The sequence below is a fragment of the Meleagris gallopavo genome, chromosome 3 (assembly GCF_905368555.1).
Source record: "Meleagris gallopavo chromosome 3, MGAL_WU_HG_1.1, whole genome shotgun sequence".
Lineage (NCBI taxonomy): Eukaryota > Metazoa > Chordata > Aves > Galliformes > Phasianidae > Meleagris > Meleagris gallopavo.
This window is the reverse complement of record NC_139406.1, coordinates 92,040,270-92,053,276: the sequence shown is the minus strand read 5'-3', so window position 1 is coordinate 92,053,276 and position 13,007 is coordinate 92,040,270. Positions and strand designations below refer to the sequence as shown.

The 13,007-nt window shown below is 44.3% G+C and overlaps 1 protein-coding gene across 1 annotated transcript in view; it reads right to left on the bottom strand.

Moving 5' to 3' along the window:
* Positions 1-1,974, bottom strand: part of ADGRB1 (adhesion G protein-coupled receptor B1) — a 276,533-nt gene extending 274,559 nt beyond the window's left edge. The window contains exon 1 of the mRNA XM_085221766.1: positions 1,305-1,974. The gene's annotated coding sequence lies outside the window, so the exon portion shown is untranslated. The remainder of the gene's footprint in view (positions 1-1,304) is intronic.
* Between the last annotated feature and the right edge of the window lie 11,033 nt (positions 1,975-13,007).

Sequence of the window (13,007 nt, the reverse complement as noted above, 5' to 3'; positions counted from 1 at the left end):
GAGCATGAGTCACAAGCTGGAGGTACCTCGCAGAGTTGATTTGCAACCCGGTGCTTTCGATTGCCAGGGACTGATGCCGTAGAAGCCAAGAACAGGGCACAACCGTGCTGAAAAGTCCCTTTGAAACCCATCTACCTGCTCCCACTACCCCCAACCCCACTTCTACTTCCAGCCTTGGCAGAGCCATGGCTGAAATACCTCTCTGCAAAAGTCTGGAGATGCATCAACAGCCACCCTCCATCAGCGAATGTCAGGCCGTGAAAGGAAAGGGGGCGGTGGGGGAAGAGGGAGAGACAAATTTTGCGATTCATTCCCACACAGGGTGATTCAGAACAAGATGCTTTGTAATTACGCATCCCTGATGGAGACTCCTTCTTTTCCCCCTCTACCCCATCCCCATAGGAAAGGGTAAAGCTGTGCTTGGGTGCCAGCATACCCCGAGCACCTGGAGTGCTGTATCTGTGTAATACTCTGATTTCTACATAGGCTAAAAGATAATTTTCTCCTACTGTGTGAAGCAAAGCATTGATAAACAGCATTGATTTTTTTTTTTTTTTTAGGGGGGGGGGAGGGGGGGGGAAGCTCATTGCCTCCCCAAACCCACTGCCTACAGCCTTGGAGAGACGAGCGGCAAAGCAAGGAGCTATTCCCAGAAACTCTCCGTGAGAAACGAGGAAAGCAAAGAACCGGGATGGGGGCAGATAGGGGCAGGATTCACACCCGGGGCACGCAGCTGCCTTTCCCTCCGAGACTTTGTTTGCCAACATTGCAGGCATGGAGGAGTCCCGGAGCCCGTGGAAGCACCGCGGATTCGCAGCACTTTGCAGTACAGCCCCGCTTTGCTCTGCAGCTCCGTGCACGGATGCCCCTCAGCTTTCTCCCCCAGAAACAACCCGTCCTCATCTCATTTCCCCAGGACAAAAATGCCATCCTTTCCTTCCCCCCCCCCCCCCCCCCCCCCTCCAACCTCCCCGCATCCTGCAGACATCACTGTTTCCCTCCGCCGCTCGATGTTTGCCCACAGGACCCTCATGCACGAAAGTTAAAACTTCCCATGGCAGGCAGCGATTATGCTCTATCGCTCCAAATTGCAGTGAGGATCGGAGGGGGGGGAGGGGGGGGTGCTAGGAGCGGGGGATATAACCTCCTCCGGGTGCTGTTTCTAGGGGCAAAAAATCAATAGGAGATGGTGCCCACCGATGCTTCACCCCCCAGTGGATGGAGAGACCCCGCAACGCGCATACCGGAGAAGTCCCCATCCCTCCCCTCTTCGGGAGAAGGAAGGGTTGTCGGGAGCCCCTTACCTTGCGGAGCTCCCCAGGTTTTATATCCTCCTTCTTCCCTTTGTCAAATTCCAAATGGAAAGCAGCGACATATCCAGGGGTAACCAACCCAACATTGGGCAGCGCGTGGAGTCCAAAAGGCAGAGCTCACTCTCCCTCCACTCTTGCCTCTACATATATATATACATACACATTTATATATATATATGTATATCTCGAACGGAGAAAGGGGGGAAAAATATTCTAAAAGAAACGGGAGTGGGGAGGGAGAGGAAGGGAGAACCTTTGGTGTCTCTGCAGAGAGGCAGGTGGAAGAGAAAAGCTGAAAATAATTAAGCCGGGTTTTGAGGAATCCTTAGGAGAGCGGAAAAACGCAGTTAAAAGCCAGCAAAGCATTAGATCCAAGCAATCAAGTCTTCCTCTTCTTCTTCCCTCCCAAAAATATACAGCAGGGTTCAGAGTAGCTTTCCCAGCAGCGAAGAGAGAGAACGGTCTTCTCCAGAAAGATATGTTTGGTTAAAATCCACTCGTCTGCTTTTCTTTCTTTCTCTCTCTTCTCCCCCCACTTTTTTCCTTTTTTCTTTTTTTTAATTCTGCTTCTGAATCTCTCTCTGTGAAACTAGATCCAGTCTTTGTAGCCAGGGGCTGCATTAAGGATTACATCAGGCTTTTATAAGCTTTCCAGATCACACATTAGAGTGAGAGAGAGAGAGAGAGAGAGAGGGGAAGGGAGGGATGGGAGGGAGGGATGAAACGCACACACATCCACACGCACACGCACGGATCGGAGCTTTGTAAAACAGGCGGCTATAGGCACGGACCCGAAGTGCCACGACATTTGCATTGGGCATGCTCCGCTAGCCTATAGGAGGAGAGGATGGATGGATGGATGGATGGATGGATGGATGGATGGATGGATGGATGATGGATGGATGGATGGAAAGAAGGAAGGATGGAGCATAAGAGCCAGAAAAAGCCGAAGCGCGTTGGCAACCGGGCAACGCAGCCTCCCCGGGACAACTTAGCCCTAAGCAGGGAGACAGGAGGTGAAAAGGGAGCTGCGGTCGGTGGTGATGGGTTTGGGCGGGGGGAGGGGGGCAGTGGGGCTCTGCCTCCCTTCTTTCCCAAACTTGCAGGAGAGAGGTGCTCGCAGAGGGATGCATAGGGTCAGGGAGGGGGAACGGGATGGGGCTCTCTTGGTCCCCAGCCACCGCTAAAAAGTCAGGACGCTGGGGGGCAGCGATCCTCTCCTTCCCCCCTTCTCTCCCCCCACCAATGCCGCTTCCAAACCTGCAGGCGGAAAGGGGGGGCTGGATCTACCCATGCATACCTTCCCCCCCTCTGTCCATTCCAACCTCCTTCCCCCCCTCCCCCCGTGCTCATGGATTTCTACCACTGTTATGCCAGTGAACAGCAACAGACATTAACCCTTTCCTATTTACGTATACGCATTTTATTTATTTATTTAACCTCTTTCCTAGCATTCTTCCCAGCTTCATCAAGGCACGGCTATTGGTAGTTGGAGGGGGTGGGGGGGGTGGGGGGGTGTTCTCTCATCCCAGTGTAATACCCCCAGGGTGTTTTTCAGGCTTGAGCAGATGGAGGAAGGTGGGGGGGAGGAAAAGTCCGTGTTGTATCTCGGCAGCTTTGGGGTGAAGGTGCTGCTTCTTGAGTTTGAAGCTTGGGGAAGGTGCCCCCCGGTAATGAGGAGCTTAATGAAGGAGGTGGGTGGGAAGGGAGAAGGAGAAAGGAGGAGAGCAAGGGGACTCCAGCATCCTGCCAGACTCCAGGACCTGCCCCTTGCCTTTAACCCTTCCTGCTCCAGGAGGAGGAAAGCAGCTCCTTTCCCTTCAGAAGCAACCTCCATCCTTGCTGGAAAGGCACGAACCTGCCTTGTGGGGAGGATATAATCATAGAATCATAGAATGTTGCTGGTTACCCTCACCTATGCTCCCTCTGTTCCAGGGAGGGTTATGAGCACCCTGGTCCCCTCCCCATGGACACCCCAGAGGCACTTTCGTTTTCCTCCTTCTTGCCTTCATTCCTTGTCCTTGTCTTTTCTCCCTTCCCTTCTCCACATTCAGCCCTTCATCCTCTTCTCCACATCGCCAAACCCTTTTTATCCCCCCAAAACTTCTAGGTACAGAAAAAAAAAAAAAAAAAAAAAAAAAAAAAAGGAAATCTTTCATCAGGAGGAACTGAACAGTAAACCCTGGCAATCCAGCCTTCCCTCGTCCCCAGCCAACGCTGCAGCACTGCTGGCCAAAGGCATCTGTGACATCTCCAGCCTCAGAGCAGGGACTGGAGCAAAGGGGCAGATGGAGCCTGAAATGCATATTTTCAGCCGACAGGCGGCTATGCTGGATTAACAGGGTGCATGCTCAGAATGGGAATCCCTCCTTTTCTCTTCCCAGCATCTCAAGAATTTATTTGGTTGGCTTCTTTTTTTCTTTGGGAGATGCACCTCCAAGTCACCCAAAGATTTCTTCTTTTTCTCCCGTGTATTTGAATGGGAAAAACAAGGGGGCTGGCAGAAAGCTTCCATGTAAAGCATTTGTGAAACCCGTGGGGTATCTTGGCCATGATTTCGGGTGGTGGAACAGATGGGGGGCACTCACTTTCCTTGCACTGAGGCTCAGGCAGAGCAGGGTACAGCTTGGATCTCTCCTTTGATACAGGGTAAAGAAACTCAGCAAAAGGAAAAAGCATCAAAAAGTACTACAGAAAAAGAAAGAAATAAAAATGCTTGCTTACAGCCTCCACTGCTGCCATAGGGCATGTTGAAAATCTCATGCATCTCAATGTAAAGAAAAAATCACTGATGCTCATTTCTTGCAGCCTTACCTGGGGAGGTCCGTGAACCTCCAGACCCCTCGTTGAACTGGTGAAAGAACACGACCCCAGATTTAAATACACAGGAAGGACTGGGGTTGAGCGGCGCATGTGAGAAGCCGGAGCTTGCCGGAACTAAAGGCAATCACCCACTTAGCTCCTTCTGTTTTGCACACTTGTGAAGGGATTAAGAAGAAATAGCTCTACCATTGTGTACCAGGATCTGTGAAACTCACTGCTGCAGGATGCTTCTGAGGGCAGACAAGTCCATTAGCAGAACAAAAGATGTTCTCAGCTCCTTAGGTCTCTTAAAAGCCGAACTTGAGAACCCCTTCCTCCCATTCTACAAACATAACTCGGACATAATCCTTACAGTGCTTGGCCTCTTTTGTTCCCAGTCTTCCTCCAAACAAACTGTGGGAGGAATATCAAGTGGAAAATTATTTCAGCGTTTCTTTATACTAAGAACTGTGGGGTCAAATTTAAACTCATTAGGGTCAAATTCACATTTGGTAGGGTCGAATCATACTTGGTAAGAATGGATTGAAATTAAACATATTGAAGCACACAGAGATATCTTCTCAATGCAGAACTCTGAGTTTCAGCCTTACCAATTCAACGCAACCTGACATACTGGTGAGACCTGAGAAAGCATGGAGAGGGCAGGGGAGAACCGCCTCTCAGGTAAATTCTACTTCAGTTTTGGGAAGAATTACTTCCCAAGGTTGTGCCATCAGATGTATTCTTTTGAACTGCTCTTGCTCCAAAGGATGGGGAGTGGGCCTGAATGAGCAGGCATGCCATGAAGGGGATGGATAAGTTGTATCAGCAGTGCTTTCCCCCTGGACATTCTCCATAGTTCCCAAAGGTGTTTCTAAAGGGAATCGCTGAGACTACAGCACTAAGATGCTGTAGATTAAAATACAACTTTGCATTGGTGGTTTCCCTTCTGTTTCTTATGTAGGGATGTTGTTCATAGAATTAAAGAATTGTTAAGGTTGGAAAAGACCACCAGGAACATCTAGTCCAACCATCAAGACATAACCACCATGCCCACTAAACCACGTCCCACAGTGCAGAAGGACCTGAGTCCATCCAGAGGTCTGGGTGTCACAAATCTGGGTATAAAAGCAGGAAAGGAAAAAAAAAAATAAAATAAAAATTATTCTAACAAATGGGAAGCTGCTAAAACATTGAAGATATTTATCCTAGAGGGAACTGCATTTTATCTACTATCTGACTGCATTACTGCAGAGACCAGAATGACACTACTGCTAGTGAAGTCAGAACTGGAGTGTCCCAAATGTACACATAAAGGGAATCTCTCTAACAAGTTTTCAACTCTTCTTTATGTCTTTCTGGAAATTGTATTCGCAAAGGGGAAAGTGCTGAACACCTTCTAAAGATAGCAATGGCAATAATAATTATAGAGCCTTTACCCACAGTAGCTGTTGGAAACTGATAGCCACGGTTTTAAAACTGTGGTTAACACAATAGGTTCATTTGATGGTGGGAAAAGCAGTTTTATGTGCAGAGCTTGCCTTGGGAATGTGTTTCCCAAGCAGAGCTATAGATGGCAGTACGTAGTATTTGCGGAGTTGTTTCCCCAAGTAAATCTTATTTTAGCAGAGAGCAAGAGAATTTCATTTCCTTGTAGTCACAACACGCTATGATTGAGAACTAAATCAAAGGAAAAAGTGGAAATATCCAGCAAGAGGAGCTTTCTTACCTGGATACCAGCAAGCAGAGCATGAAATATAAAACATCTTAGTGTTGCCTAGGATTGTGTGTCCCTTTTCACAGAATGATACCTGGACAGTGGAACAGGAAATGAACTTTCCATACTGGGAAAAGTTTAAGAAGTCTAAATTGTAACAAAAATCTGAGAAAAACTTTCACAAATCACTTCCACAACTTGGCAGTTCAGCACGGTGCATGAATTTAATTCAGGCCACTCAAAGTACTTCAATTTCAACTTACATCACTACTTTTTTATTTGTTTGTTTTACTATCATGAGGTTATCTTTCAAAATTCAAAATAATTTTAAAGTAATAACTTGTTTTATTTTGTTTTGTTTTCCAAAAGTGCTGACATTCCTTCTGTTTTGCTGATCACAGAAAAAACACTCCTTTTCCACAAATTGAAGTTAATTTCAGTGAACTAGCATTTCTAGCCAAAAGAGAAAGCTAAGAACACTACCGAAGAGAGCTTCTTCTTTTTTCTGTTTGGTATTTGGTGTATACAAAATACAGATTGAAGGAATATTATCCATTGAAGCTGCTTGTAAGTACATTTGTAAGCTTCTTGACTACAGGGCATAAACTTCAGTTTTGCATCAGATCAGCAGCTGACATACAGTCAGATTTGCATCCAACAGAGTTGGGGCAAACTCGGCTCTCTGTCCTTGCACTTAAAGTTAAATAAAACATTTGAAAAGGAGAAAATACTTTCCTGTGGGTATACATTTTAAATTCCAGATATCAATGAAACTCACAGCTGACATAATGACATCTTTACCAGTTATTTCTAAACAATCCCAGCTCACAGCCAAAGCTGTAGGTCAGTTTCTTGCCCACCATGTTCACAACACTCAGTGAATATATTTCAGTTAGTTTACGTACAAGGATCCACGTCAACTTCCCAGTGATATCGAAAAAGAAACATAACTAAGAAAAATGGAGGAAAATATCTCCCAAAACAGCATTTTTTCCAGCCCAAGACTCAAGTAATTCAAGTCAACTCCAAAATCTAATTCTTACCAGGAGAAGTGCTTCCAGGATTCCACAGAATGCAACAGAATCGGAGAGTGCTCAGCACCTTTCAAGATCTGCTCCTTTGACACTTTCCTGGATGAACGTGTGATTTTCACATCATACATGTATCTGATCCACGCATATCTTCTATATGCTGAAGTATGAGGTTCTATATGCTGAAGTATGAGTATGCTGAAGTATGAGCTATGTAATGTGTAGCTCATTGATTTACTTCAAAAATCCTTCATGTTAAGGTTGAATTATTCTTGAATAAAGAAATAAATATAATGACCATAAATCTAAATAGAGTACTCACCCAAACTGAGATCCATAACATTTGTGTTTTCTCAGATGCAATTATAATGTATGATGGAAAGCATCCGGTTTATCATAATGGAGAAGCCATTTATCAGACTGCTTGTCATTGTATCCTGCCATAAATCAATGAGGTCAGTTGGAACAAACTTAGCTGTTAAACTGTTTGGTACTGGCGTTCAATTCATTCCTTGTGTTTGTAAATACCCTACAAGGGCCCTTGTGAGGACCTGTAGGCCACCGTGAGGCCTCCCCTCAGTCACCTCTTCTCTGGGTCAAACAAACCAATGGAGAGACATACAACTCATGCACCTTGCTCTCCATACCCTTTAGCATCTTTTTAGCCCTCCTTTGGGCGCTCTCTGATAGTTTTATATTCTTCTTATATTATGGCACCCGAAACTCCACACAGCACTCAACGTGAGGCCACATCAGAACATGGGATGTCCCAGCTTACAGGAGAAGACCTTGTCAGAGGAGTCGGTTAAATCCATACCATTCCAGGTTCAATTTCACCATAAACATTTCTGAGAATTATTGCACTGGTTGAATGTACTCTCCTCTTGCCCAGAAACATATCATGACACTGCATTGTCTTTCTCTGCTTTCTCAGTATTCCCATCCCAAAGTTTTAAGACAGTTTCCTTTGAATTCCCTCTCACCTAAGGAAGGGCAATTTATCTCATAGAATCAGAATCATAGAATGGCCTGGGTTGTAAAGGACCACAATGATCATCTAGTTTCAACCCCCCTGCTATGTGCAGGGTCACCAACCACCAGACCAGGCTGCCCAGAGCCACATCCAGCCTGGCCTTGAATGCCTCCAGGGATGGGGCATCCACAATCTCCTTGGGCAACCTGTTCCAGTGTGTCACCATCCTCTGTGGGAAAAACTCCCTCCTAATATCTAGCCTAAACCTCCCCCATCTCAGTTTAAAACCATTCCCCCTTGTCCTATCACTATACACCCTTCCTGTTCCCCTTCCTGTTTATATGCTCCCTTCAAATACTGGAAGGCCACAATGAGGTCTCCCTGGAGCCTTCTCTTTTCCAGGCTAAACAAGCCCAGTTCCCTCAACCTTTCTTCATAGGAGAGGTGCTCCTTCTCCCTCCTTACAACCGTTTCCTTTAATCTGAAAATAATACACTTAAAACATATAGAATGCCTTTTTTTCTCTGAGTTATAAACCGTACATCATGACTTGTGCATAAAGCCTGTTTCAATTATGGGCAACTTTCTTCTGCCCTGTTAAACTTAAACCTCTATGAAATCCATATGTACTCAGGGACAGAGTAAGAGAACAAAATTAAATGTTTAAGTAAGCTTAAGGGACACGGTCAAATCATATTAAGCTCAATTCAGCTCCTATGTAGGGTTTGTTTTCTAGGGTTGCTTTTACCTTTTTCTTTTTTTTCTTCTTCTTTTTTTTTTTTTTTTGTATTTGTATAACTCTCTAAATGTGTGGCCCACTGGATTTCCATAAATTAGCATAAATGCTGCAGTTCGAGTGAAACCCATCTCATTATTTTCATTATGGAATTCAGTTGGAATCAAGACCACCAGCACTGAAGGACTTTCATCCTCTTCCCAGCATTTCCCACTCCTGTCAGGGGAAGGCACAGATTCTGAAAATCATCTTCCTTTCTGGTTGGAAAGCTGTCTGAGGACTGGATGCAGAACTTAGAGACCAGGGGAATTTGGAGGGCAGTCAGAGAAAAATAAAAACCCTTATGTCATTTATGCAGGGAAAAGTTCCTTATCTGCTTTGTAAAGCATGGCCCTAAGAAGACTAAGAGAGAGAAAAACCAACACTCCATCCCAGATCCCATCTCACTGACCGGTGTGTCTATTCCCTTTACCCACCAAAGTCTTCTCCCTGGTGTCAAATGTTCCAGTGATAAAGAACCAGGTGTCCTTGTGTACCCATTCCATCCTAGATCCCATGCCATTGATTCACACAGTGGGACACCCAGCTCCCTCTCCCTGGCATCACTCAAATATCCCAATGATGAAGAACCCAAGTGTTGTGGCTCCATCCAATTTCATCCCAGGCTTTATCCCATTGGCCCACTTGTTGATTTCCCTTTTCTCCACCCCATTCCTCTTCCTGCTGTCACTCAAATGTCCTACTGGGGAAGAATCCAAGCGTCATGATGTTCCCTCTCCATCCTAGATCCATGACTGTGAGGCCACTTCCAGCTTTAGCTATACCCCCAGTTCTACCTTGTTCAGACTGGGCATCATGACCTAAAATGCCTATTTGCAGATTGCATTTGTCCTTTCCCTCTTCTCAAGTGATATCTGTGTTCTGCATTTCTTTCAAAGAAGTCTCTGTTATTCAGAGGTTCATTTAATATATAATGAACCATGTTTATTTATTTAGTGTTTTTTTCTTTTTTCTTATTTTCTTCTTTTTAATAGTAATTTATTTATTTTTTGCACCAAATCCCACATGTACAATCAGACACTACTAATTTCCTTCCAGTCTTCCCTTTCCTCACCACAGAAATATCTTGCAAGACTACAAAGAGTGCCTGAAGATGAGGAGTAGATGGAAATCAGCAGAACAGGTTGAAGCAGGTACACTTGTGTCTGGAAGTTTTGTCCCTAGCATTAGCCACGTTTTCCTTCAACTTCTCCACACTTTATCACTGACTCCAAAACAGCTCTGCCTGGGAACTTGGCAAACAATTGGTGAAATGGGAATAAGGATCTCTAGAGAAGGTAAAGGCACAAAATCAGCAAATATCCAGGAGTGTAGGATTGCCTTGAAATATTGGAAGAGACTGAGAACATCCTATTCTGTACGGTTGATTATTCCTTCCCTAAATCTAGTTTCCTTTTGTTTACTGAGTTGATTTACTTCAAGCTGCATGAAAAACTCTTGCAAGTCATCATTTCTGCCCTGTTCTTGATAAATATTAAGTTTAATGGTACGATTGCCACATTTGTACAGGCATGACAAACAGTGGAAGCTAGTCAACGCTGATTTTGTAGATGTTTTGAGGCAGAGATCTTTCTTTTTCCCTCACCTTTCTTGAATCTCTTGTGAAGAGGTTTATGTATAAGCATGAAAGAAATTCAGATACTAATTCATGACCTTATTAACATGTAACTGTTCTCATAGAATCATAGAACCATAGAATCACAGAATGGCTTGGGTTGGAAGGGATCTCAGAGATCATCAAGCTCCAGGCCCCCCACCAACCTCCCCATTTAATACTAGACCAGGCTGCCCGGGGCCCCATCCAACCTGGCCTTGAGCACCTCCAGGGACAGGGCATCCGCAGCCTCTCTGGGCAGCCTGTTCCAGCACCTCACCACTCTCATAGAAAACTACTTCCCCCTGATATCGAACCTAAATCTTCCCTCCTTCAACTTAAAACCATTTCCTCTTGTCCTGCTGTTAGCTACCCTTCCAAACAGTTGACTCTCCTCTTTATACTGGAATATACTCTTTATGCTTTATACTTCCAGTACCTTTAAGGACTGGTACAGAACCTTTAGGTACAGAAGTACCTTTAAATACTGGAAGGCTCCTTGATTTGCTGTCTTCCTCAGGGAGGACTCAGAGCCTATGCAATTTTGGCCATATCCTTTTGATTAACTGATGACAATACTGATGGAACTAGAAAAACAGAGGATTTTGTCTTCAGAGCAGATCTATTTTCATTCCATCCTTTAGCAGTGCAATTTTGATTGTTGATACTGCACAGCTACAAAATAATAATTACCAAAAAAAATCTGCAAAAAGTCTGCAAATACCTTCCATAGTCTTGCAGTAGCAATATTTCCATAAGTACACATAACCGTGACCCCAGCTTTGAACAAATTTTCTTGTGTTGGAATATGAGTCCTAGACAGCTGAGAAGTGATGGGTTAAGTCTCAGACTTGTGTTACTCCCCCATATGTCAGAGTGGGTGTCTCTCTCCCTTGACACAGGTTTAGACAAACTCTAGAAGAATAAATTCCCCAGTACTTATTAAAAAGTGATCCACGTGGGACTTTAAACATAGAAAGAGTGAAGCCTTCTGGCTACAGAAATCTCAGATCTTACACAGCCCATCTTATGCAAGGAAGAAATAGTCGGCACTAGAACTTACTTACAAAAGCTTGTCTTTTAAAAAGGAGGGTTGATCACTGAATGAGGCAGCAGCCTAAATCAGCCTGAGCTCAAATGAAGTTTTAAGCAATCACAATACTATGCCACAAAGAATATTTTTAAAAATATTTTTTAATATCTAAAAGTATTTCTTCATTATTCTTTGTGACAATAGTAGATATCTGCAAAAGGAAATCTTTCTTACCTATTGAGTCAGATATTTTCACACTAAATATAACTATGAAGCAGATGCAGAATATTGGGCTCCCAGTGTAAATACTTCCAGCACAGAAAAGCATGGGGTAAATGCCAAACTAGTTGGAGACTAAGACTATGAGGGAGAGACAGTGAAAAGCTGATTCAAACCCATGCTGGTAGGGTCACAGGTGGTTCATTCTTCCAGGCTGAGAACACCAGCACAAGGATGGCAGGAAGTCTATACAGAAGTGTGATTTTGTATCAAAAAGATTACTGATGAAATGGCAGATGAGTAATTAGCTGTTGCAAATGGAGTAAGTTGCTGGTAGCAGCCAGTTTTCTGGTCCTAAGTCTCTCTAGCTTGTTCAAAGAAAAGCACAAAAATAGAAAGCAAATCAAAGCCATATCAAAATAAGCCAGTATATCTCCTGCCTACAGGGAAGGAGGAAAAAGAGATTGTTACTCTTAAACTCCCTTGTTATTCTCATTGCGGGGGAGCATGCATAAATACTGTGATGGATTCTGTTTTTTAGTGAAGTAGAAATGTTGTTGTTTGTCAGGCATTGTAGCACAGACAAATGAAGGTGAAGAAGGTGCTGCCATACCCCTGTGGGCACCATTCCAGCAGAATCATTTTCAGAGTACCAAACTTCTCAGTTTCAGATCAAAACTCGGACTCAAGCATCTATCCATTTTAATCATACAATCATAAAATCGTTTGTGTTGGAAGGGATAAATTAAGGGTCACCTAGTCCCACTCCTTTGCAATGAACAGGGCCACCCACAGCTAAATTAGGTTGCTTATTGCCCCATCCAGCCTGACCTTGAATGTCTCCAGGAATGGGGCATCCACCGCCTCTCTGAGCAAACTGTTTCAGTGCTTCAAATGTATTTGCAACATCAGTTTCAACAAGCCAGTTCCAAATATTCCTATTCCCAAAAATTAGAATAACAAAGATTTTATCCAGATGTATTTGAATGATTTTTGAGGATTTTTGCCTTACATTGTACTCTAGTAGAATTGGAAGTTCAGACCTCCTTCTTAGCTGACTTCATTGGTACTAAGCTGGCATAGCAGAGCTGAGCAGAGGGCAAAAAATTACTCTGGCTGAATGACAGAGGTTCAGTTCACTTGAAAATGCTGTCATTTCAAGGCTGTGATGCAGCAGAAGCCCCAGAAATAGTTCACTCCCTCTCTGCAAGACTTACAGGCTCACAGCATAACTTCTGTCTTCATGACAATGGATGAAACTCAACACCAGTAACATCTCCATCTCATGTACCCTTGTTCTGGCCATTGCAATGCACTAAGAGCTGCACAAGGTTGAACTCAGAAGTCATCTGCATCATGTACAAGGGAATGTGACCCCTCAGCTGAGAGAGGCTCAGCAGCAGCTGCTCCTTGCTTGGACTGAAAAATCATAGAGGCACAAAATATCCCATTGGAAAGGACCCATAAGGATCATAGACTCCAACTCCTGGCTCCACAGGAGACATCCAAAAATCAGACCATTGACTAGA